A 22,989-nucleotide genomic window follows, 5' to 3' on the forward strand; every position below is an offset into this window, starting at 1 on the left:
AGTAGGAGGAAGCAGGGAAGAGAGGGCAAAGGAAGGGCCACGGAGGGAAAGAACAAAGGTGAGAAGACAGGGAGAGGGTGCAGGGCACGGCAGGCAGGAAAGATGGGGATCCCCTCCCCCAGGAGATCTGGGGAGGATGAGAGAGGTCAGGGTATGCTGGGAGGAACAGGCTGAGGAGCATAGAGCTTTCTGAAATTTTCTGAGCTGGAACATCTTGCCACCAGAGATCACAGTGGAATGTGGATCGGTCGCTGGGCTGTCCTAGGGGACAGGATGAATGGATTGGGGAGCAGTTCCTCCAGAGGAGCCTGGGGAGTTGGCATAGAGCCCAGAACAAAGGCTGGCACTTCCCAACGTTCCACGGTGTTGTGATGGGGTGCAAAGAGTTTTTCTTTACCCTTGGGACCAGCCTGTGCCTGATAGGAGGGAGACAAGGGGTAGGTGGTACCACTCCTCCAGGAAGTGGAGCCAGGGCCTAGAGTGGCCCTGAGTCCCACCCTGCCATCCAGGGGTACTGAACTGTTGGTCTTTGGGCAGAGGGAAATTAACTGTCTTGGGGTAACCCTCTTAACTTTCAGGGTCACCTCTTTTACTGTAGTCCTTCTACTGAGCTAAAGACAAACGGACACCCATGCTCACTGCTTACTGCACAGAGACGTCTTTTCATTTGTCCCAGGCAGCTCAGCAGACCAGTGGCAGGCAGGGGGTCTGGTTCAAATACCTGTTTCTCACTCCCTGGCTGGAAGTCCCAGTCAGGATTTTTTTTTTGTTCTTGTTGTTCACTCTGTCTGGAGAAGTGAGAAAGGAATGTCAGGTGTTGACTGGAAGCCACTAGATCTTCAAGGAGTCACAGGGTCACAGAGAACCAGAAACAAAGGGGGGAAAAAAAACCCAACCACCTTCACAGCTTCCTGGAGATGTGCAGTCTGTCTCTCCAGACCGCTTGTTCCTCATCACAGCTGTGACAAAATGCTATTTTCCTTTCTGCGGTGTGCACAGGTGCCAATCCAAATGAATATTACTCACACACCTCTGTCCAAACACTGTGCGGTCTTCAAAGGTTGATTAAACCTCACAGAGCTGCTTATTCTTTCTGCACTTGATGCTAGGAAAAGCCCTAGCTGCTAAGACCTCAACCCCCATGCCCCTGCTCTTCTATGCATCCCCCCTTTCCCACCTGAGGACCCAGGATTTGAAGGAGACAGGGGTGTGGTGGTTCTCGAGGAGGGAAGTGAGTGGCAGAGAGCCAAGCTTGGACTTAGCTTTGCTCAGAATCCCAAAGGCAGAGTGCAGAGGGCAACTTGTGTGCAATAGGGGCTGGCAAATGGGGCACTGAAGGGTGTGAAGAGCAAGGGATTTGACTTTGATTGCCCAGCAAAAGTCCGTTTCCCACACATTATGACTGGCTGGTGTATATTAGAAATCACAGCCTCCCTGTCCCTCCTCCCCTGTCATTAGTTTCTACTGGAGCAGCGTCTCATTGGAAATCACGCCCGCTGAATTGAGGCATGGTGTGCAACTCCAGGGACCCAGGTCCCGTGCATCCAGCCAGTGGTGGTTCAGGTACCATCACTGGTCTGGGATCTCTAAAAAGCTCAAGAGATATTTCTAGTGCCACAGAATGTTCAATAGTCATGCTGATGCTGAAAGCCTGCAGGGCCCTCAGCCATCCCCTTTTCTTTTGGTAACAGTACCTTAACTTCTCTGAAAACTCACATCTTCCTTATTTCACCTGGGGGCTTCTGGGTTCTTCATTTCCTCACCCCAGATACTTCCCTCTGGGATGAGGATGTGACAAATCCTTAGCCAATCAAAGGGCACCACAGGGGAAAGACAGTTGCAATTCTTCTATCAGAAAAAGATTGATAGTATGCAGAGAGCCAGAGAGAGGGCTAGGTGGTTAGGAGTGCTTGCTGCTCTAGCAGGGGACCAGAGTTCAGTTCCCAGCATCCACATCAGCGAGCATGATACTGCCTGCAAATATAGCGCCAGGGAATCCAGTGCCTTCCTGTGGAGTCCACTGGTACTGCACTCACTTATACACACACACACACACACACAGAGAGAGAGAGAGAGAGAAAGAGAGAGAGAGAGAGAAACAGGATATTTTTAAAACTATAATTGTCAGACTAATATAAATATTAGTAAGGAATACCCTGAGATAAGTACTTTTAAAAATTCCTTTTGAAAAAATATTATTTATTATTTTATTTTATTTATGTAACTCTTTTGCCTGCGTATATGTCTCAGCACCTCAGGAATTAAGTGCCCACAGTAGGAAGTAGAGGGTGTCAGATCCCTCTGGTACTAGAGCTACTGACAGTTGTGAGCCATCATATGAGTGCTAGGAGCTGAACCTGGGTCTTTCCTAACAGCAGCTAGTGCTCTCAACCATGCACATTCCAGCCCTAAGAATCTCTTTCCAGCTACACTGATACTAAGCATACACAAACTACATTTTCCAATATCTCAAGTCTGGGCTATACATGCCCACTTAATGATGATTTAAGACCACTTTGTTCATAGTGGCCAACACAGGGCATGGTCTATGTGTTCGTCAGCATGGACCTGAGCTACATTCATGTAATAATAGAACACTAGACCTCAGCATAAGGACAAGATCCTGTTATACACAGTGAGTGTAGACTCCACAGTTATGGTCTTGGCTGTTGAGATGGCTATGTGAGAACATCATTCCACTGATGGGAAGTCAAGATGGGGAAGGCTGACCTATGGTGACGGAGGTCAGCACAGTGGTTTATTATCTACAGGGGAGTTGGAGGATATTTGCTTGCAGTGGTGTTCTTTTGTTTGTTTTGATTTTTTTTCTTTTTTTGAGACGAGGTTTCTCTGTATAATCCCTGAGTGTCCTGAAAGTAGACCAGGCTGACTTCCAACAAAGAGATCCACCTGCCTCAGACTGCTGGGATTAAAGGTGTGTGCCACCTCGCTCAGCTCCAGAGGGTGTCTTAAGGGCTGTAGACTGTACATCTGGTGGTGATAGGTTCATGTGGAGTTCATTACACTGCATACTGAAGAGCTTTTCATTTCACTGATTACATTATACCACAGTTTATAAAAGGAGTGACGAAGGAGGAGGCGCTTTCTTAAGAATTCCTTCTGAACTCCTGGCTCGAGCTGTACCTAAAGGTGAGACATCTGCACAGACAGCTTGAGTTACTCAGACACAGTGTGGGAAGCACCATCCTGCTCTCCAAACCCCACTCCTAGAAGAGGCCACACAGGTGTGCTTTATTGAAGTTTCTGGCCTAGCCTTGTATAACTGTGTATATGTGGAGGGAGGGGGTGAAGAGGGAGGGGGAGGGGAAGGAAAAGAGGGGGAAGGGAAAGGAGAGGGAGAGGGATGGGGGAGGGATATAGGGGTGTAAGAGAGAGAGAGAGGCAGAGAGACAGAGAGACAGAGAGACAGGGACAGAGAGAGAGAGAGACAGGGACAGAGAGAGAGAGGGGGGGGAGAGAGAGAGGTGAGAAATTGGGATGAGGTTCTTGTGAGGCTCAGGGTTCCCATCTTCCCCAGCACGGCCAACTGGATCAGATTAGAGGCACCAGAACGGAAGGAGTTTGAACACTTCCCAAGAGGGTGCTCCAGAGCCTGGGGTACTGGTCTCTTGAGACCTTAAGGTAGGGGTGAGGGGTGTTAAGATCAAAAATGCCTGTGCCTTGCAGCACGGGACACACCTGAATTTTTTCAGCCAAAGTTGTTAAAAAAAAAAAAGGTTCAAATGAAAGTTTTCCTGGGGATTACATAACACATGGTACACAGCCAGCAGCATGGGGAGGTGTTGTCAGTACCCTTGAGATGCAGGAATCCCTTTGGCTCCCAGGGCCCCTGATGCAGAGGAATTGGGATCTTGTGACTGGGGCTTACGTAGGTCAGTTTCTCACAGGGTCAGGCTTGGGAACACTCTGCATTGTGGCCTTGTCACAGAGGACAGATTCTCAAGGAGGAACAAAGGGGCCTGGGAACCAGGCCAGGGTGGAAAGCACCCTTTGGGGGGTTCTTTAGCACTTGTTAATTGGTCACCTCGTTAGCAGCCCATCTGCAGCAAGTGAGTGGTGCTGGGGTGCTGGGGAGGACCGTCCTGGCCAGCAGGGGCCTCACAGTCTAGTAATAAGGACACAGCAATTACAGGAACTTCTAGAGCCAGTTCTCTTCAGGAGCATGCCAGGCTGAAGCTTTGTCCTATGGAGAAGCAGAAAAGGTCAGAGGAGGAGAAAGAAAGAGCCCTTCCCGGTCAAGGAGCCAGCCAGGGAGGGAGACAAAAGGAAGGAGGCTCCATGGAGGTGAGGAGCTAAAGAAGAGGTGACATTTGGATGCCTCTCAGATGAGAGGCAAGAGATAGTGACAATGAGGTCACTAGGCAGAAAGAAACTGCTGAGGGAAGAGGGTCTGAGGCTTGGTACTGTGCTCCACAAGAGCTTGGGCATGGGGGAGGGGAGGGGTGGGGTGGGGTGGGGTGGGTGGGGGAGGGATTGTTTCCTGCAACCAGGCTGGGAACAAACCTTCTGCTGGTCTCAGTTTCTCCACACTGTCTGGATCTGATGCCCTTTGGGTCCCTCCATGCTGTGCAGGCATGTGAAAGGGAGGGAGCAAAGGTTCACATTGACCCCTTACTCTAGGGTGAAGTCCCATGACCAGGTCGGAGCAGTGAGCTGTGATCACTTATAGCGTCATTTCCAGGCCCAAGCATACAACAGTTCCAACCGTCGCTTCTCCCTTGGGATGAATTGTGAAGCCCGGGTCCTTGAAAGGCTTAGGGGTAAAAGAAGCTTCTGCTGAGCTTATGAGATACTTGTAGGCACAGAAATTCCCCTTGGCCTATTTGTTTCGGGCTTAAGTATAGCCTGGCCTGACCTGGCCTGACTGGTGGGTCCTTGAGCTCCAAGTTTGTGGAGGAGAGCTTTGATGAGCAGCAATCCCAGCCTGGGCCCTGGGTCTGAAGCAAGTGTGGTCTGCACAGGCTCCCAGGCTGTGTAGGTACTGGGAAGTCCCCTGCTTCTGTCATATCTATGTAGGCCTGCTCACAGAGCCTGTACACGGAGAATAAAGGGGCACCTGTTTACTTGATCAGATGAATCCGGGGAACTGGGAGAAATGGCAGTCTGTGAGATCTGAGCCCCAAAGATAGGGTAGAGAGATTGGCTAATCCATGAGTGAGCCTGGCCTGCCCTGCCTGGTTGATTCCTGCAAGGAATGGGTGGGACTACAAGCAATCCTTGTCCCACCTTAATACCTCAGAGCCTGCCTGGGCTTGAACTCCAGGGCTGGATGGAAGATTTTCTCCTCACTTCTTGACCATCCCTGGAAGTCAAGGTATGAGGTCAGTCCCCCATGGAGTCACCTCTCTCCCAGAGAAGAAATAAGACCAGCACAATAAACTCAAGCTCTGTCCAGACAGCTTTAGAACCACTATGTGAATGTATGTATGCATGCTTCTGTGTGTGTATGTGTGTGTGTGTGTGTGTGTGTGTGTGTGAGAGAGAGAGAGAGAGAGAGAGAGAGAGAGAGAGAGAGAGAGAGAGAGAGATTTTCTTCTGTTATTTCTTTCCTTGAATTGCATTTTGGAAAGCATGTCACTGCTTCCCAGGGGACTGCAGCTGGGAGAGAGAGGAGGAAAGGGGGTGGGGGGGGGGTGCGGGTGCGGGGGGGGGTGCAGGTGTTTCTTCAGAGAGTCATGGATGAGATATGGCACCAGCCTACTTTCTCTCTTTGCCGTGAGCCTTCCTCCTGATACTAATACCGCCTTCCTCTACTACTCTTCTGACAGCTGAGTCTGTTCCCAAGCTCAGAGCACTGTTTCAGGGTCCTTAGCTTCTTGTCTCCCTCACCACCCCTCCACCTTCATCACCTAAAGCAGCAGGTATTCATTATTTAAACAACCTATGCCTCTGAAGTCTTATTTATCTAACATCTTTCCACAGCATATGTCAAAATTTATAGTAAGTGCATTCATCCCATGATAAACATTTGGCTTTGCTGGTCTAGCAGAGGCAGGGCTAATTAGGGAAAGCAATTCCCTTGTTATCTGAAGGGAGGTCAGTACAGCAATTAGCATCCTCACGGAGTTTTCAGAATTGTGACTTGGAGGCTAGGGCCTCTGGTGCCAGGTAGGGAGGAGAGAAATTGGCAGGAAGGAAAGGAGAGCCTTCCCCCAGAAAGGTCTGGAAAATTGGAGCCGAGCTGTGGAGATGGTGTTCTGGATTCCCCTAACTCAGCGTGCATCTGAGTTCTCTCTCTGTTGGCCTCTGGCCTCTCCATCACAGACTGGCCCCTAGGATGTTCTGCCACCAATTCTGTCTGCCCAGCCTTCCCTACAAAGCATACAGAAGAGCATATCAATGAGAAAAGCTGACCACTGGCCCAGAGTTAGAGCATACAAGCCAATGGACACATGAAGACATCAGCTTTAGGGCTATAGAGGAACTTAAAGATCATAGGGTTGACTTGTCAACCCCTTCGCTTCATCTGTGTATGGTGGGAGGCATCCCATAACCTTCCCTTTGCTGGGAGAGAGGAGCAGAGTGTGAAAGTCTAGGCTTTGGGTGGGGGGTGGGGGAGGGAGATCCAGGTTTAGTCATAGGTATGTCTCAAGCAGTGTAGACATGGATCTAAGGTGTTCTATGGAGCCGGTGTGAGGGTAAAGAGCCAGGCTAAGACTCAAAACAATCTGATCTGAGGGATCAGGTAGGATCAATGATGAACAAGATGACTGCTATTCAGGGCTCCGATAGGCTCATACTTGATAGTCACTAGAAAGACTCACAGAATCGAGGTCCATGCCTCTTACAGATTCTTAAAGAGGCAAATGCTCCACAAAGGCCAGAACTCTCAGCCCTGCCTTGTAACCATCTCCTCCGGACAGAGCAGACAGTGCTGTGCAGAGATGCTCAGCAGCAGTCGAGGCACAGAGCACCAACATGGAAGCTCGTGGAAACCTCGGTTTCTGAGCTGTATTTAGCTGGTGATGTAGGGGTGGGGATTGCCTCTCAAGGGTCAGACAAGGGTGAAAACTTGCCTTCCAAGGTAAGACATTCAAAGTCAGAGCTAAGACATACCAAAGACCAGACTCTGACGGATGCCTGGGAAGATGCCATCCTCTTCTGTAACCCGGTTTACTCAGGGACAGGTCAGAGAAACACCAACATCAAACTGTGAAAAGACCTCCCAGTAATTTCTCCAACAGTGGGTTGGTCTAAGTCCATGAAGACGGTTGTCTGAATACAGCCTCACAGGGAGGGCACAGTACGCATCGGATGGCATCCTGTAGGTCTAGGAGTCTGCGGCTTTTGTGGGAAAACAAAGCTTAGTAGGAATTAGAGTCAGGAAGCCTGGTTGCAGCTTAATTTCTACTACTCACAGCTTCCTTGTCAGTAAGTAGTAAATGCTTGTGTCTTGGTTTTCGCCTGTAGGCAGTGGTGGTGATTATCCTGTATCATCCTGCTGTAGTGGGAGTTAGATGAGATAAACGGGAGACAATAACTGTCTGGGTGGCCCCACCCTTACCTCCTTATGAAGCTGACTTCACCTTCAGATGCTCTTGGCCTCTCTAAAGTTCTTTTTCATATCAATATGCGCGTTAGTTTCTTTTCAGAGTGGAAGGTCTTATTTGGGTCATTGTTGGAGAGATTTCCCTCCATAGCTCCTTGGCTTTGTGCGCCTGTAAAGAAGGAGCTTGGGGTGGAGGCTGCTCTTCACCTCTTTGCAGGCAGGAAGTAAAAAAACTTGAGATAGGAAATGGGGCAGTTATAAGGCCCACCTTTGGTGACCTACTTCTTCCAACAAGACTCCGCCTCCTCAACTTTGCACAGCTTCTCAAATACCAACATGTCTGTGGACATTTCATACTGCAATCAGAACCAGATGAGACCTGCTTCTGTCCTCGAAGCTTCCTTGTGACAGCATCTGCCTCTCCTTGCCAACCTTTCATCCCTGTCAGTCATATTACATTTTTGCTTTTTCTTTTTTGCAAGTGCCCATTCATTCACTCATTCATTCATTATATTGATATCTGTCCACTGACATTGATGTTGTGCAAAGTGTTGAAGGCAGAAGTCAAAATATAGAACATCTAACTCTCAAAGAATTTAGAATTGAATGAGATAGCAAACAACCAGATAAAATATGCAGTTCAACTTTTGGTTGGTAAATGTTCAAAATACTTGGAGAGTCAGCGCATCAGTGTGTGTGTGTGTGTGTGTGTGTGTATGTGTGTGTGAAACCTATTTCTTTATCTCCTACAGTACTCTCACCCCTGCATGCGTCTTCCTTATGATCATTCTGAGTGACCCTTTCCTTTCTGTCCTTGATCTTGTGGAAGGTTGTACAGCACAAGATGGCTGCTGGTGATCTTCCAGAGGGCTGTGGTGGGAGGAGTCACGTGCTGTCTGGATCACGAGCACTGCATACGCCCATAGCTAAAGACAGTTGGAGAGCTGTGACAGTTTCCAACATGACAACAAACAGCCTGAGCATGTCCAAAGATCTGACAGGGTAGATACCCTCCCAGTACTGCAAAGTGCCTTCTCTACTCCACACTCACTGCCAGGAATACCCCAGGTCAAGCACAGTCTTCGAGTCACAGTGGCTTCTCTCTCCCTGGAGCATTGCCCATTGTATTCCTCACTGCTTCCTGTTGGCTGGGATTCCTCACCTGCTTAGTGTGGGTCTGAGGTGGGAACCACATTTTCATATGTGTGTGCTTGCTCCCAGCCTCCCCATCCTGGGCTAATGCATGCAGGGACTCATAGTTGGCACTGACTTGTTGGTGGACAGGCAAGCATTCCAGGTGAATATGAAACATCTCTAGTGCTACAAAATATTTCTTGTTAGAAACATGTTTGCCATGTGGCCCCTGGTTAGATGTTTGTCCTAAAGACTTTGAGAGGAAGGGTAAGGGCAGAATGTGGGTACCTGATCTCCCCTTTCTTCTCTGCAATTTGACTCTATCCTGCATTGTAGTAGATCTCCAGGGATCTACCTTCTATGCAATCCAGCAAAGATGTCTATAGTTCTGGGATAGGAATTGAGTTAAGTTGAGGACACTCACTTTGTTGAAGCTGTCTTCAGAGATGATATCTAGGGAAGAACCTCTCTGTGGGCAGGGAATTTTAGGAGCTCCTGGCAAAGAGATAGGAACTCTATGAGAAGATAGTAGAGTGGCAGGGAATTAAAAAAACGGTGGTCATTCTACAGGTCTGACCCTCTACAGTCAGAGCAAAAGGGGACAAGAAAATTCTAGGGCAGGAAAAGAGAAGCCTGAGGAAGAAACAGCAGGGAACTGGTCCTGATAACAGGAGGGGCTACTATCATCAGCTTTCCAGGAAAGCTACAGGGGCTGCAGAAGGCTAGGAGATAAGGTCTGTCACGGGTGGGCTGTGAAGTGAGTGAAGCGGAGCGTCTCCCCAGTGACATATGGAGCATGTAACCAAAAACAGAACATGTGTGTTCACAAAAGCTGTGGTGACAATAACAAGGAGGGTGGCTTGCAAGGGAGCAGGCAGGGATCAGAAAACCAGCAAGGAACTCTCAGAATAAAGAATGCTTTGAGAAATAGGTGGGAAGCCACCCTTACTAGGGATCCATCATTGGTGAAAGTTACCACTCATCTTTTCTAAGGTGGTGGAGCAAGACATCCCAGCTGGTAGGGCTACTGTTATTGTCAACTTGACACAAGGGGAGCCACTGGGAAGAGTCTCAGAGAGGGTTGTGTATATTGGGTTGGCCTATGGGCCTGTATGGTGTGTGTGTGTGTGTGTGTGTGTGTGTTGATTATCTTAATTGATGTGGGAAGATACAGTCCAGATGTGGGAATTGCTCTCTCTAGCATTTTGCTTGCTTGTCTTTTGTTCTAACTTATGAGCTCACCTACCCTGCTGCTCTGTCTGATGACTTCTTTGCTAACATTAGAACAAGTTTATCTGGGTTTTCAACTGAAGACCAACAGTTCTCTGGGAATTTCCCAGACAATCAAATCCTATTTTAACACGACCAGTGATCCTACTGGTCCTGTTGTTTGAGAGAATGCTAGCTGATACATTAGCAAAGAAAAGTTGTGACCCAAAATTCAAAATCAAGGAAGCAAAGATGTGTTCATATCCCAGTAGACCTCACTCATATGAAGAGGCAGGATAGAAAAAGTGGCTCTGGGGTCAGATAAACCAATAATTTGCTCTATATGAGTTGTGCAAACTTGACAGTCAGCCAACCCCTCTGAGACTCAATTTATTTATCTTTAAAATAGACTCAAATTGTATCTGGATGATAGTATTGTTTCAAGGGTGAAATGAAGCCTCTCTGTGTAGCACTTAGTATAATGCCTGAAATAAAGCAATTTCTCATGAACTGTGAGCCATTGTGCACATTATTGAGGATTAGTTGACAAGAAGAACAATTGTTGTTATGGAGTGTCCTTTTTGGGGAGCCTGGAGAAGGAGGCAGGCAATACAGGAAATGGTATAACTGAGAGCAAACCTGATAAGCAGCAACAGTGCAGCATGGGTATCGAGGATCTAAACATGGTTCAGTTCAGAAGCTGTGCTTGAGTCTTTGCCTTATGCTGTTGTTTAAGTATCTTTGAAAAGTGCACATGCTGGAACCACATCTGCAATATGTAGGTCAACTCTTATGTGTCAATGTTACTTGGACCTTGTATTGTGGTTGCTGCTTTTTAAGAGTTTATTTTATTTTTCTTGGTGTGTGTGTGTGTGTGTGTGTGTGTGTGTGTGTGTGTGTGTGTGTGTGTATGTATGTATGTGTGTGTGTATACCATGTATGTGCAATACCCATAGAAACCAGAAGAGGGCATCAGATGTCTTGGAGCTGGAGTTACAGGCAGTTTTAAGTGCTGAGAACCGAACACAAGAGCAGCAAGTACTCTTAGCTACTGAGTTATCTCTCCATCTCCCTTGCTGTTGTTTGAGTTGGAAATGTTACTGTAGCCACATGTTTTGGCACTTGATCTCCAGCTGGGATTGTGTTTGGGAAGTTTAGGAACCCTTAGGAGATGGAAAAAGTGGGTCACTGGGCACGGGCCTCATTCCCTGCTCATTCTCTTCTTTCTGGCTGCAGATGCAATGTGATTAGCTGGCCTTCTGCTCTGACCACCGTGACTTCCCTGCCTGAAACCATGTCTTCCCCTCCATGATACAAGTCACAAGATGAAATAAATCCTTCCTTCCCTAAAATGGGTATTTTTGTCTCATCAACAAGAAAGTTAACTTATGTAAAGCTGGCTCTAGGGAAGTCATTAGGATTTGATGAGGTCATGAGACTAAGGTCCTGGTGATGGTAGTAGTGGCTTTTGTAGAAGGAAAGGAGGAGGAGAAGGAGAAGGAAGAAGAGGAGGAGGAGGAGGAAAAGGAAGAGGAAAAGGAAGAGGAGGAGGAAGAGGAGGAGGAGGAGGAAAAGGAAGAGGAGGAGGAAGAGGAGGAGGAAGAGGAGGAGGATCCATGCTGTCTCACCACATTGCCCCCTGGTTATACTATGATGTTTCAGATGAGTCTTCATCAGATGCCAGGCAGAGCTGGCACCATGCTTGGGCTTTCAGCCTCCAGAAAAATAGCAAAAGAAATTTCTATTCTGTTCTCTTTTCCAGAAAAACAAGCAACAACAATAAAACCCCACATTTGTTCTAAAGCAATGATAGATAAAGAGAAACCTCTTCTTTTCATAATGACAACAGATAAACACAGAAAGAATATGGAGTTCTTTTAAAAAATAAAATCACAAATTTGCCAACATTCTAATAAAAGTTATTAAGATACAGGATCATCAAATGATACTAAATCTAGGAAGGGCAGGTGTGAGGAGCTACAGAATTGTCAAGACAATATCAGCATTTCTTATAAAACAGTAACTGGGAGAAATAGTAACTAGACAATGCAGAAAATAGACAACCTCTTTTCTGTGTGATGGAAATTAACACCAATAACAAGGACTATTCTGCTCATCTGAGCTTGGTACCCAGGGTTGCATCACTTAATAGTATTCTCACCCACACCACACAATCCAAATCTACCCACGAGGAAACATCAGGAAACTCCAGTGAAGCTGATCGTCTTCAAAGACATCAATACAACAAAAGACTGGAAAGGGCAGAGGAATGGCTCCAGATCAGCATCATGACAGCACAATCTACAATCCCAGACTGGATCCCGCCTCTGAGAAATTACCAGCAGAGCAAATGAAATCGGAATAGAGACTGCAGATCAGATGAAAGTCCCGTCTGAATGGGAGACTGCAGGATTTATATGCTTCAGTGAGACTGTGTGCTTGCTCTTGTGAAGTGCGTGTATAGTATTAAAGTGTGGAGGGCTGGGTATCTGTACTATCTCTCAAATGAGTTATATAGAAAGGTTATATATCAAGGAATAGAAAGTTATAAAGCAAACACAGGAATCATCATCAAAAAAAAAAGAAGATAACATGTGTAGCAATGAATGTTTTCTTTTCTTTAATTTTCTCCCAAACAAGCATATCCACACTGACATGTAAGTGTGTATTTCTGGAGTACAAAAACTTTCAGTACTACCCAAATCCTCCATGTAAGGCAAGCAGTGAAAATATTCCTTAGGGGTTGGTTGTCAACATGTGTATAAAGGGCTATGTCTTTCCCAGGAAGCATAGTACTACAGCTTCCATATATTTTTTTATATGTATGCACAAACTTCTGCACTCACGTGTAATTGTTTCCTTTTGATGGTGATAGTCTCTAAGTTTTTGTCATTTCCATGTTTGCTTTGCTAAAGCTTGTGCTTGGCTTCAATGCGGAGATCATATTTTCTCTTCATACCTTCTCTCTGGAGCAGTGTCTGAAATGTGTGTTCTCAGCTAGCAGACTCAGTTTGTGAGTCATAGCATTAACATAATGTGATGGTTGTTTCCTGCAGTGCAGTACCAATGAAGACCTGCATAGGAGGGCCTGAGTCTGCTCATTGGACCAACTTGTGAGAGGAAAGTATTCAGGTATGTCTGTAAAATGAGAGGCATACAGGTTTAAGTCCTAGGTTGACCTAAAGTTAATCAACCCAACTTTTAATGGGTCTGTGATACTCTGATTGGGTTCAATTGTAAATTCCTCATTAAACTTCTATTCCTTATAAGTCATGCAGGCTCCAGAATTTTGTTACAGTTTTTAAAAACCAGCCCTCCCAAAACAAGCAAATAAACAATAACAAAACACATGAAGAGACAGAGAGATCACATGTTGCAGAGTTTTCTTACTCATATTCTCTTAAAGATGATCTTTGTGTGTCCTGATCCAGAACAACATTAGAGCAAGAAAGAAGTGGCTGAAATTTAACCAGGCTGTTGCCCTCTAAAATTCTTGTTTATTTTTGTTTGTTTTGCATGCATACAGGTGTGTGCAAGTGGTCAAAGACCAGAAGAGGGCGTCATGTCCACTAAAGCTGTAGTTATGGTCATTGTGATTCACTTGATATGGACGCTGGGGACTGAAATCCAGTCTCCTGAAAGTGAAGCAAGCCCTCTTAACTATTGAGAGGCAACAAAGAACACTCTAAAGCGGTGTGTGTGTGTGTGTGTGTGTGTGTGTGTGTGTGTGTGTGTGTAGTCTTGTGCACGTTTGTAACCCCAGTACTTTGAAGGTGGGGACAAGAAGTTAGAATCTTTCTCAGTGGCACAGCCAGTCTGAGGCCAATTTGTGCTACAATGAGATCTTGTATTAAAACATGTGTGTGAGTATAAGTGCATGCACACACATACATACATACATACATACATACATACATACATATATACCAACAGCTCAAGGTCCTGAGTTACTTAGGCCCTGTTCGGTGTCAGCTGTGCCCTCCCCTCTCTCACAGTGTGGCTGTTGTTAGTAGGAGGTAAAGCCCTTGTGAGGAAGCCCTTTCATAGTTACTGCTAAAGAGGAGCCAGAAGTGGTGGGTGAGCTACTGCTCGGGCCACCTATGAACTTGCTTTCCTTGCCTACCGGGCAATGTCTCCTCCAAGAATCTTGGGACAGAACGGAAGACCTCAAGCCTCAGGCTCATCACCCATAGCCCAGCATTGACTCTCACCATGCAGGTGTCCTTTGGCACCCAGTGTGAGGTGACCATGACCATGGCTACTCTCTTCCTTTTTTTGCTCCCTTTCCTCTTCGTTATCTCATAATACTCCTCACTGAGAATTTACCATGTGCTAGGCACCAAATCAAATCTCTTCTAATTCTTACACCCCTGTGACAGAAAATGATCTTATCATTCCCCTTTTCATGAGCAGTAACCAAGGTATGGAGAAGTCAAACCTGTTGCCCAAGGTTGTATGTTAACCAGTGGAGTCAAGACTTAGACTTCTCTTCCTTAAGACCAGCAAGTTTCAATGGAGCTCAAGGATGCCCAGGTTCCCTGGATTCTTTATAGAGTTCTGTGAGAGCAAAGCCATAATAATGATTGAATTGCTTTTTTCCCACTGGGTTGACTCTGGAGATGATAAGGTAAAACTCAGCATTTTACCCATGTGGGTAACACTTCAGATCCCTAGACCAGAGACCCTCTTCTGCAAATACAGGAGTTCATGCAGGAAAACTCTACTTTTGTTTGAGAATGTCCTGATGAAGTCTGGGGACATTGCTCATGGGTTGAAGTGCTTGCCCTACAAGCATGAAGGCTGGAGTCCACATAAACACCAGGTGGGCATGGCAGCCTGCTTATAGATCTGGCCTCAGAAGATGGAGGTGGGAGCCCCAGAGCAAGCTGACTAGTGAGATTAGGCACATAAGCGAGGTCTGAGTTTGACTGCGAGATCGGCCTCAATGATAAAAGATCAGGCAAGGCTGATTCCTCCCATAAGCCTTCTGCATCCACTTGTATATGCACATGTGGGCATGTACCCATATACATGAAAAACATGTATATGTATGTATATATGTATGTGTAAGTGTATGTACATATACACATATGCATTTGCACATATATACCACAGACACACACAAAAAAAATGGAAAAAATAAGAATTTTCTCAGGAGAGGATAAAATTACCAACTGTATTAAATCTCCACTCTCAGCACTAGTCCACCTAATGTCCTGTTCAATAAAATGAGAGGTGTGCACACTAATTTATGCTAAATATGTTGGTCTTGAGAAAGAACACACATGTGAATGTTTGAGTCGTAAGTTGAGCCAACCCCTTTCCTCATAAAAAATCCTTTATTTGAAGAAGTGGCTGGCAGACAAATGATGATTGTCTGGACTGGGGTGTGTGGAAAACATTTTCTTGCAGATGAACAGAGCGAGGCTGTCGCTTCAAGGGAAGCGATCGGCAGCATTTGTTGTCGTTGCGAACCTTCACGTTTCCAAGCCTATTAGGATTTGGGAAATTTGTATGCATATTGTATCCGTCATGGTCTAGCCAGGAGAGAGAAACCACCTAGCAATTTGAATAGGGAAGATTTTATAGAAGGAACAAACTATTTCCAAAAATGAAAGAGAATAAAGAACACCTTAAGATTAAGGGAAACTATCCAAGGGAGGGGGACTGGAGAACGGCTCCCTCCATGTGGCTCAGGCCGTGCAGTCCATGGAGAGGATTGCATGTCAGCCTGCTGTATAACAGAGGTCTACCTTTGGCCAAAGCCCATCTACATACAGTGGGCCCAAACTGACTGGAGGGAGACTGTCTGTGTTGCATCTGTGGAAGCTCTTGCAATGGGGCGTGCTGACCATCCTGGAAAACAAGCTGAGGTACCCTTGGAGGACCCCAAGAATCACCTGCCTATGGTTCTTCGGGCTATCCCCAGGGAGATGCTGCTGTGAGGTTGTGTAGAATATCCTGGGAAAGCCTTCTTGTTGGAAACAGTTAGCAGTGGAATGTCCCAGATAGCATAAGCTCACCACTTTTTGTAATGTGGTGGAGGGACAGGGAAGATCACTGGAGTGGAGAAGAAAACCGTTTTATTCCTCAGGGTCTTTCCAAGACTGCTTCTGGGTGGAAATTCTTCTTCCTGGCATGGAAGAGGTATCCCTGGACCAGGAGCAGGAATGCGGGACGAAAAGGAAAGCAGCAACCATTTGGATTTGGTATAGGATTCGACCTCTGCTTTGCCCTCTCAGCCTCTGAACTTCTCTGTCTGTCTCCCTCTCCTTCTCCCTGTACCTGTCCCAACATCTCCCTCTCCCTCTCCCCCCACTCTCTCTTCCACCAAATAAGGCGTGGCTAACCTTTGAGCAAGCAAAACTCACATCCCCTTTCCACACAAGGCAATGAGGAGCCTCCACAGTTATTGTATCCATTGCTGGCTATCGAAATGTCTCCTTAAATTTAGCCACAGTACCACTGAATAATTTATAAACACTAAATTATGAAGCTGCTCTCCAACAGCTTATATATAGAATGAGCATGAAGGTTCGTTCCTGGCAGCCTGCCACCTACTCGTGGCTAGCTTCTCTTGGCACTTGTCTTAGTTAGGTTTTTATTACTATGATGAAGATTATGACCAAAAGGAACTTGGGGAGAAAAGGGTTTATATTATCTTACATCTTCAAGTAACTGTCTATCACTGAAGGAAGTCAGGGTAAGAACTCAAAGCAGGAACATGGGGGCAGAAACTGAAGCAGAAGCCATGGAGGAACTTGACTTATAGTTGTGCTCTCTGTGGCTTGCTCAGCCTGCTTTCTTATGCCACCCAGCACAACATGTCCAAGGTTGGCACCACCCCCAGTGAGCTGGTCCTCCCATATCAATTATTAATCAAGAAAATGCCTTACAGAGTTGCTTACACGTTAATCTTATGGAGATATTTTTTCAATTAATATTTGCTCTTCCCAGATATTTGTGTCAAGGTGTATAATCAAGTTGACAAAACCCACCATCATCCTAGAGGGATGCTGTCCAAGGAGCCTCGCTTGCTTGGTGAAACACTCTCTTGTGGGTAGATCCCTACAAGTTGGCTACCTGGTAAGCTTTGTGGGTTCTCCATCCGGTTTACTCTGTTTTTAGGGGCACCTCTGAAGATAGCTGTATGAAGATGAGGAAAACCCCACAGATTTCACAAGCATCTCTACAAGACTTCCTGTTTTCCACTTCTCCATTTGTCAGACTCAGCCCATTAACTGTGGTTCAGTTTTGGTCCAAAGCTTTCTATCGGACTCCTCTGCTAGCCAAGGAGTACAGTCTTATCTGAATCCCAGAGGCACATGCCCTGAGTATCCCACCACTTGAAGATTGCTAGTGAGGTCAGAGGTGATATTAGCAAATGTGATTTTCCAATACTGAACCATGAAATATGTCACCGTTTGCAAAATAAGTGCAGCACAGGTAACCGATATTTCCAGGTGATCAATTCATGATGTAAAATTCCATCAAAGAATAAGACGGATCAATGGATTTTAATGTAACAGCATATTAAAAGGTTTCCAAGCTGTAACTCAATTTAAGAAACTACCATTTGTTGAATGTTGCTATAATTTCCATGAAAGCCCACACTTAGCAGAATGCAATCAAAGCAAATATCCCTCACTTTTCTACCTCCTTGACTGCGTGAGGCCATGTTGGATTCGTATACTCATATAAAACAATATGACAACAGACTATCTAAACACCTCTATAGCCACTGAGCTAATTTCTATTAAGAAAGACACTAAAGGGATTTTTGAAATTGGAAAACTCAGCATCCTGGGCATTGTGGTGTGCACACCTACATGGCAGCAGCCAGCACTTGGGGAATGAAGGCAAAAGGTACAAGGCCAGCCTTGGGCTAATAAGGAGAGTTCAACTCTGGCCTAGGTCATATAATACCTTGTCTCAAAACAAACAAAAGATCAAAAAAAGTAAAATCAGGTTGCTGTTCTTGCTAATTTTGTTTTGAAAACAAACAAAAAAATTAATCTTGTATTCACATGTAATTTGTTATTATATTTGAATAAAGTAATATATAGTAAAGTATTTAAAGCTTTCCTCAGTCTTAAGATTCTCTGATGCAATAAACATGGATAGATATAATCTCCATAAACAGAAGCTCTTTGGAGCCTCAACAATTTTTAAGATGCAAGGAGATTCCAGGACCATATTATCGGGAGCCACTATTTTAGGACAGAGAAATGTTTCTTCCCAAAGGGAGGCCTCTGAACATGAATGTGAACAGCAGGGGATGTCTTGTGGTCTATGCACTGTGAGGATCTCCTTGTGTTTAGAAATTCATAACTATTTGCATTTAGGCTCCTAGAGATGCTGGAGGAAGACTCGTGGTTCCCTGCTGTTAACCCTGCACATCTCTCACTAGCATTTTTGCTATGGTTCATGCCATGTATACCTGGGCTTTTGCTGAACCTGAGCACTACTAGTGAAGGGTCCGTTTCTGTTCCTCTGTGTGTGTGTGTGTGTGTGTGTGTGTGTGTGTGTGAGTGTGAGTGTGTAGGGCAGTTAAAGTCAACTCACTTTTCGGTGTCATTTCTCAGGTGCCAGGGTCTAGAACTCACCAAGTAGACTAGGCTGTCTGGTCAGCAATCCCTAAAGCTATGCATGCCTCTCCTTCCTCTGTGCAGAGATTACAAGTGCACACACCATCAATCACCCCTGGCTTTGTTTTAATGTGGGTTCTGGAGATCAAACTCAGGCCCTCCTGCTTGTGAGGAAAGCATTTTACTGACTGAGCTATCTTCCCAGCTTCTTCCTGATGCTCAGAAAAAGCTTGTGCGGAGAGAAAGACTCCCTGCTGACCTTGCAAGAAGCAGCAGCAGCACTGGGGAAGCCACTGTAATGATGCTTTTCTTTTTCCCCTGGTGCCTCTTGGCTTCCCGTGGACGGAACCCACCTCTGATGCTCTTTACTCCCCTTTGCCTTTGAGCTTCTTGTTTTTCCCTTTCCCCAGTTGGCTGTAGCATCCGTGGATTTCATGATAGGCTCTGGGGATATCAGAGATGCCCTTTATGTAAGAGGAATGAGCAAAGACCCCCCCATCCCCTCCTCCACAATCAGCTCTTTCAGACAGGTGCATTTACGCCTCAGGATGCTGAGTGTGCTCCCTAGAAGTGTAGAAGGTTGAGAATCCAGCATCTAAATCGTGGTGGCAGACTGTGGCTGCCATGCCTTTGGAAGGCTCCTTGCCACTTCGGTTACACATCTGTGAGACATGCTATGTTGAGCAGTGATGGAGATGCCTATAGTTTTGTTTCCATTATTGTGGCAGACACTATGATGTCATTGAAAACCTCCTAAAATTCTGTGGAGCCACATAAAGCAAGATCTTCCTGCAAGGAGCTGGGGATGTGTCCCAGTGGTCAAGCCCTGGCATTTGACCTAGCTTCTCTCACAAAAAGTCTGAAAGAAGATGGATCACCCAAACCCTGGGGGGTGGGGGGGTTGGAGGAGAAGTTCCTTCCACTGTGTCTTACCTAACCAATGGATGCCTGCAACAAGTGTCAGCTTCTTCTGAGAGTAGCCCCAATGTGGAGCTTCTGTCCTAGGTCCCAATCTGATATGGGCTCTGCCTCTGTGCCCCTGGCAGGATGACCAGTTCAGCAGAGAGAAGCCCAGAAGGAGGAAGCCTCTTCAGTCACCTTTGAGATAAAAAGAAAAAAAAATAAGAAAGAAGGAGAAAGAGAGAGGAAAAAAAAAGGAGAAAAATCAAAGACTAATCTTAAAGCCTGCCTTTAATCTTGGAGCTTCCAGACCTAGTTTCTCTTTCATCTAGGACTTCCAAGTTATCTAGTTATTTTATGGGTCGTGAAGCCACAAGGCGGAGAGGGGGTGGGAAGGGTAGTGGTGGGGAGATTAAATTAATGAGCAGGTAAGAAGGTTTATTATTTGTCTGATCCTTCCTCCCTTCTTGCTAATTTCTCTGAGCCAATTTGGGAGGCAGAGCCTATCATGTTAACTCAGAGACAGACTATTGTATCCACATTTTTTTGTGTGTGAAGCCATTTATCTGAAGGATATTAAACATCCAATTTACAAAGACATTATAGCATTGTGAGGCAGATGTGAGTGCACATGCATAAATGTTTAAAAAAAAAGTATGTGTGTGTGTGAGAGAGAGGGAGAGGGAAGGAGAGAGAGAGAGAGAGAGAGAGAGAGAGGGGGGCATTAGACTATGTATCAAGTGGGCCTGTGTTCACATCCTCAACTTACATTAAGTGTCATCTGTTACAAGTTTTTAAAGAGGTCTGAAGTCACTTAGCAAGCTATTTCAAGAAGTCATGGGTCTAGCAGAAAACATACCCCAGACAATAGCAGACATGCTTATATATCTCACCCCCTCAGGTTCCTGGATTTCTTTATTGCTACTAAGGTCATTGGTGGTAGAAATGTGCCACTCAAACCCGATATCTATTTTACTGACTGTTGGATCATGTTACCTCCACTTGTCTGTGCCTGTGTGATATGGCACGTTGGCAACAATACCATGAAGAAGAGGCCCGATTGTCTGAATGGGTAAGAGACTTGGCAGGTACCATCAAGATTCCTGTGATTTTTTTTCTGGTGATCCCTCTTCTGGAGTGGGTATCTGATAGTCCTTTGGCAGCAGACTTTGATGATACCAGGCTTGCTCTCCTCCCAGGTTCCAACACCATCACTTCTACAGACCACCAGGAGACCCTCCTCCCAGGAGCCATCTGCCATATATGTTTTCTCCCAGAAGTTCCCATAACATTGACTTTCTTCTGGAAGCCTGAACTTCCGTTAGAGATATGGGAGATGGTGCTCCTGTTGTGGTTTGATTTTGAAATAACAAACCTCATCTGAAAGGTGAACAGAGTGCCATAATATTAAAGTTGTTGGCTTGCAAGCATGAAGACCAGAGCTTGATCCCCAGAACCCACATAAAAAAGCTAGAGATGGTGGTTTATGCTTGCAATCCTAGCACTGGGAAAGTGGAAACAGACGGGTCCCTGGAACTTATTGGCCAGCCAAGTGAGCCTCCTTGGCAAGCTCCAGGCAGGAAGAACCGGTATTAATAAACAAGGTGAGTGGTACCTAAGAGATAACACAAGAGGTTGATTTCTGACTTTCACACATACAAGCACTTATATATGCTCACACACATGAATGAAAAAAACAGAGACGAACAATGGCTATGCCCTGATGAATCTAGATGAGGCAGCAGCTCTTTTCTTGTCACCCCTAGGCCTAGCCATTTGGTCAAGAGACTTCCCCTGGCAATGACCTTTCACAGAAGGCCATTGCCCCACACCATGTCTTTGTCCTAGAGTCCTTCATGTCTTGGTTAAGATTCTTTCTCTGCCCACTGTCATCCTGTGTCTACTGTAAGTGAAGAAAATGCCATTGGCTGGGGTTAAGACCTGGCTTTGGCCAGGATGGAAGTCAGGCAACCCAGTCACTTGGACCTACCCACACCCCTTTCAGTGCTGCCTGCTACAGTCAGGTTCGATTATGGTCTTTTATCATCCAAGTCTGTTAAGAATTTTTTTTTTCCTTGCGATCAAAACTTCTCATCTTCCCTGGGACTTAAAATACTGTCCTTGAACCAAGACGGGGCCCTTGTGCATTAAACACACTCTCAACTTCAAAGCCTTGTGTTTGGTGCTGCTGAGGGTCCCCGGGGATCGTCAATGTGAGACGTATGTTTGTTATAGTACAAAGAGAAGGCTTGCTTCATGGTGGAGCTGATCTGAAGGGTAGGGGCGATGCAGGGGATTTGTATCTGTCTCCAAAGGAAAGAGTGATTGGGGGAGGAGAGGTCTAAACTCCAGGCAAGTTCAGCAGCAGCAGCCTCTTCTTCAAAGAGGCTCACAGTCTCCAAAGACAGCTGGGGCAAGGATGGCACCACGACCCCCCCCCCAGACTCTGCTCTTTGAATAATCACAAAACATCATTGCTTCTTCAGTACTTTTTGGCTGGATAGTGTGTCAGTTTCATTGCCTGTTGCTGGAATAAGATACCTTGACACAAGTAACTTAGGGCTTATTTTAGCTCACAGTTCCAGATTATGGTCCTCATCACATAGGGAAGGGTGGCAGGAACAGGAAGCAGCTGGTCACACCCATGATCAAGAAATGAATCCTCAAGTGCTAATTCTCAGCTTATTTTCTTAATTTTTCATACAACCCTGGATCTAAACCCAGAGAGCAATGCCATCCACTTCAGGGTTCTCACACCAATTGACATAGTCTAGACAGTCTTAGACAGACACACCCATTATTTGGCCAGCCGAATCTAGATCCTTCCTCATTGATACTCCCTTCCCAGGGGATTGTTGACAATTATAACTAAGCACCCCAGCAGGTAAATGCCACCTCTAATCATCTAATACTGAAACAAAGGCTGAGGGGTTGGATTGCATGTCTATGCTGCCCCAGTAATATTAGACTCATGTTGTTCTTTCTAACAAAGTGGTCAGTAGATCTCACAGCTGTGCTGATTGACAGCCACAGCTGAGAGATGGGGTTATGTGGAGAAAGGCTTTGGGGTGGTATCTGGACTCAGGAGGGAGGAAGGCTGCACTTGATGTTCCTATCAGTTACTCACTGTTGCTGTGACCAGACACCAGACATAAGTGACTGATGGAAAGGGACAATTTATTTTAGTTCACAGGTCAGGAGGGCAGGAAATGGAGGCTGTGGCTTTCTTTCTGTGTCAGTGAGAGCTTGTGGTTGAAGCCTGTTCACTCCTTGTCAATGACTAGACTGGAAGTAGATAGAGTTGTAATCCTCAAGGTCTACCTCCAGTGGGTTCCTCACGACAACCTCCTTGAAGGTTTTACAACCTCTCAATCTAGGGGGAACCGTCTGGCCACAAAGCATTCAAACACATGAGCCTGGGAGCATTTTATACTCAAACTGTAACGATGTGGAAGGCCAACAAAGTTTTCATCTAAAACTTGGTTACTTCAAAGGGTAGATGGGACTAGGCCAATGGTCATAAAGGAATAGCAAGTGTAGCGCAAGGCTGCGGGAAATTTGGTCACTTGCTTAAATCATAGTGTATGGTCTGGGTAGCTACAGCAGGTGACAGAGGTTTCCAGTCTGTAATGAACTTGTCAAGTCTGA

General features: G+C 45.8%; 1 long non-coding RNA gene across 1 annotated transcript; it reads left to right on the forward strand.

Moving 5' to 3' along the window:
- The first annotated feature begins 4,161 nt into the window (after window positions 1-4,161).
- On the forward strand, window positions 4,162-17,925 carry 2900052N01Rik (RIKEN cDNA 2900052N01 gene). The gene is made up of 4 exons (NR_015605.1): window positions 4,162-4,305; window positions 11,090-12,510; window positions 12,910-12,985; window positions 16,982-17,925. It is a non-coding gene; the product is annotated as an RIKEN cDNA 2900052N01 gene (long non-coding RNA).
- The last annotated feature ends 5,064 nt before the right edge of the window (window positions 17,926-22,989 follow it).

The sequence above is a fragment of the Mus musculus genome, chromosome 9 (genome assembly GCF_000001635.26).
Source record: "Mus musculus strain C57BL/6J chromosome 9, GRCm38.p6 C57BL/6J".
NCBI classification, from domain to species: domain Eukaryota; kingdom Metazoa; phylum Chordata; class Mammalia; order Rodentia; family Muridae; genus Mus; species Mus musculus.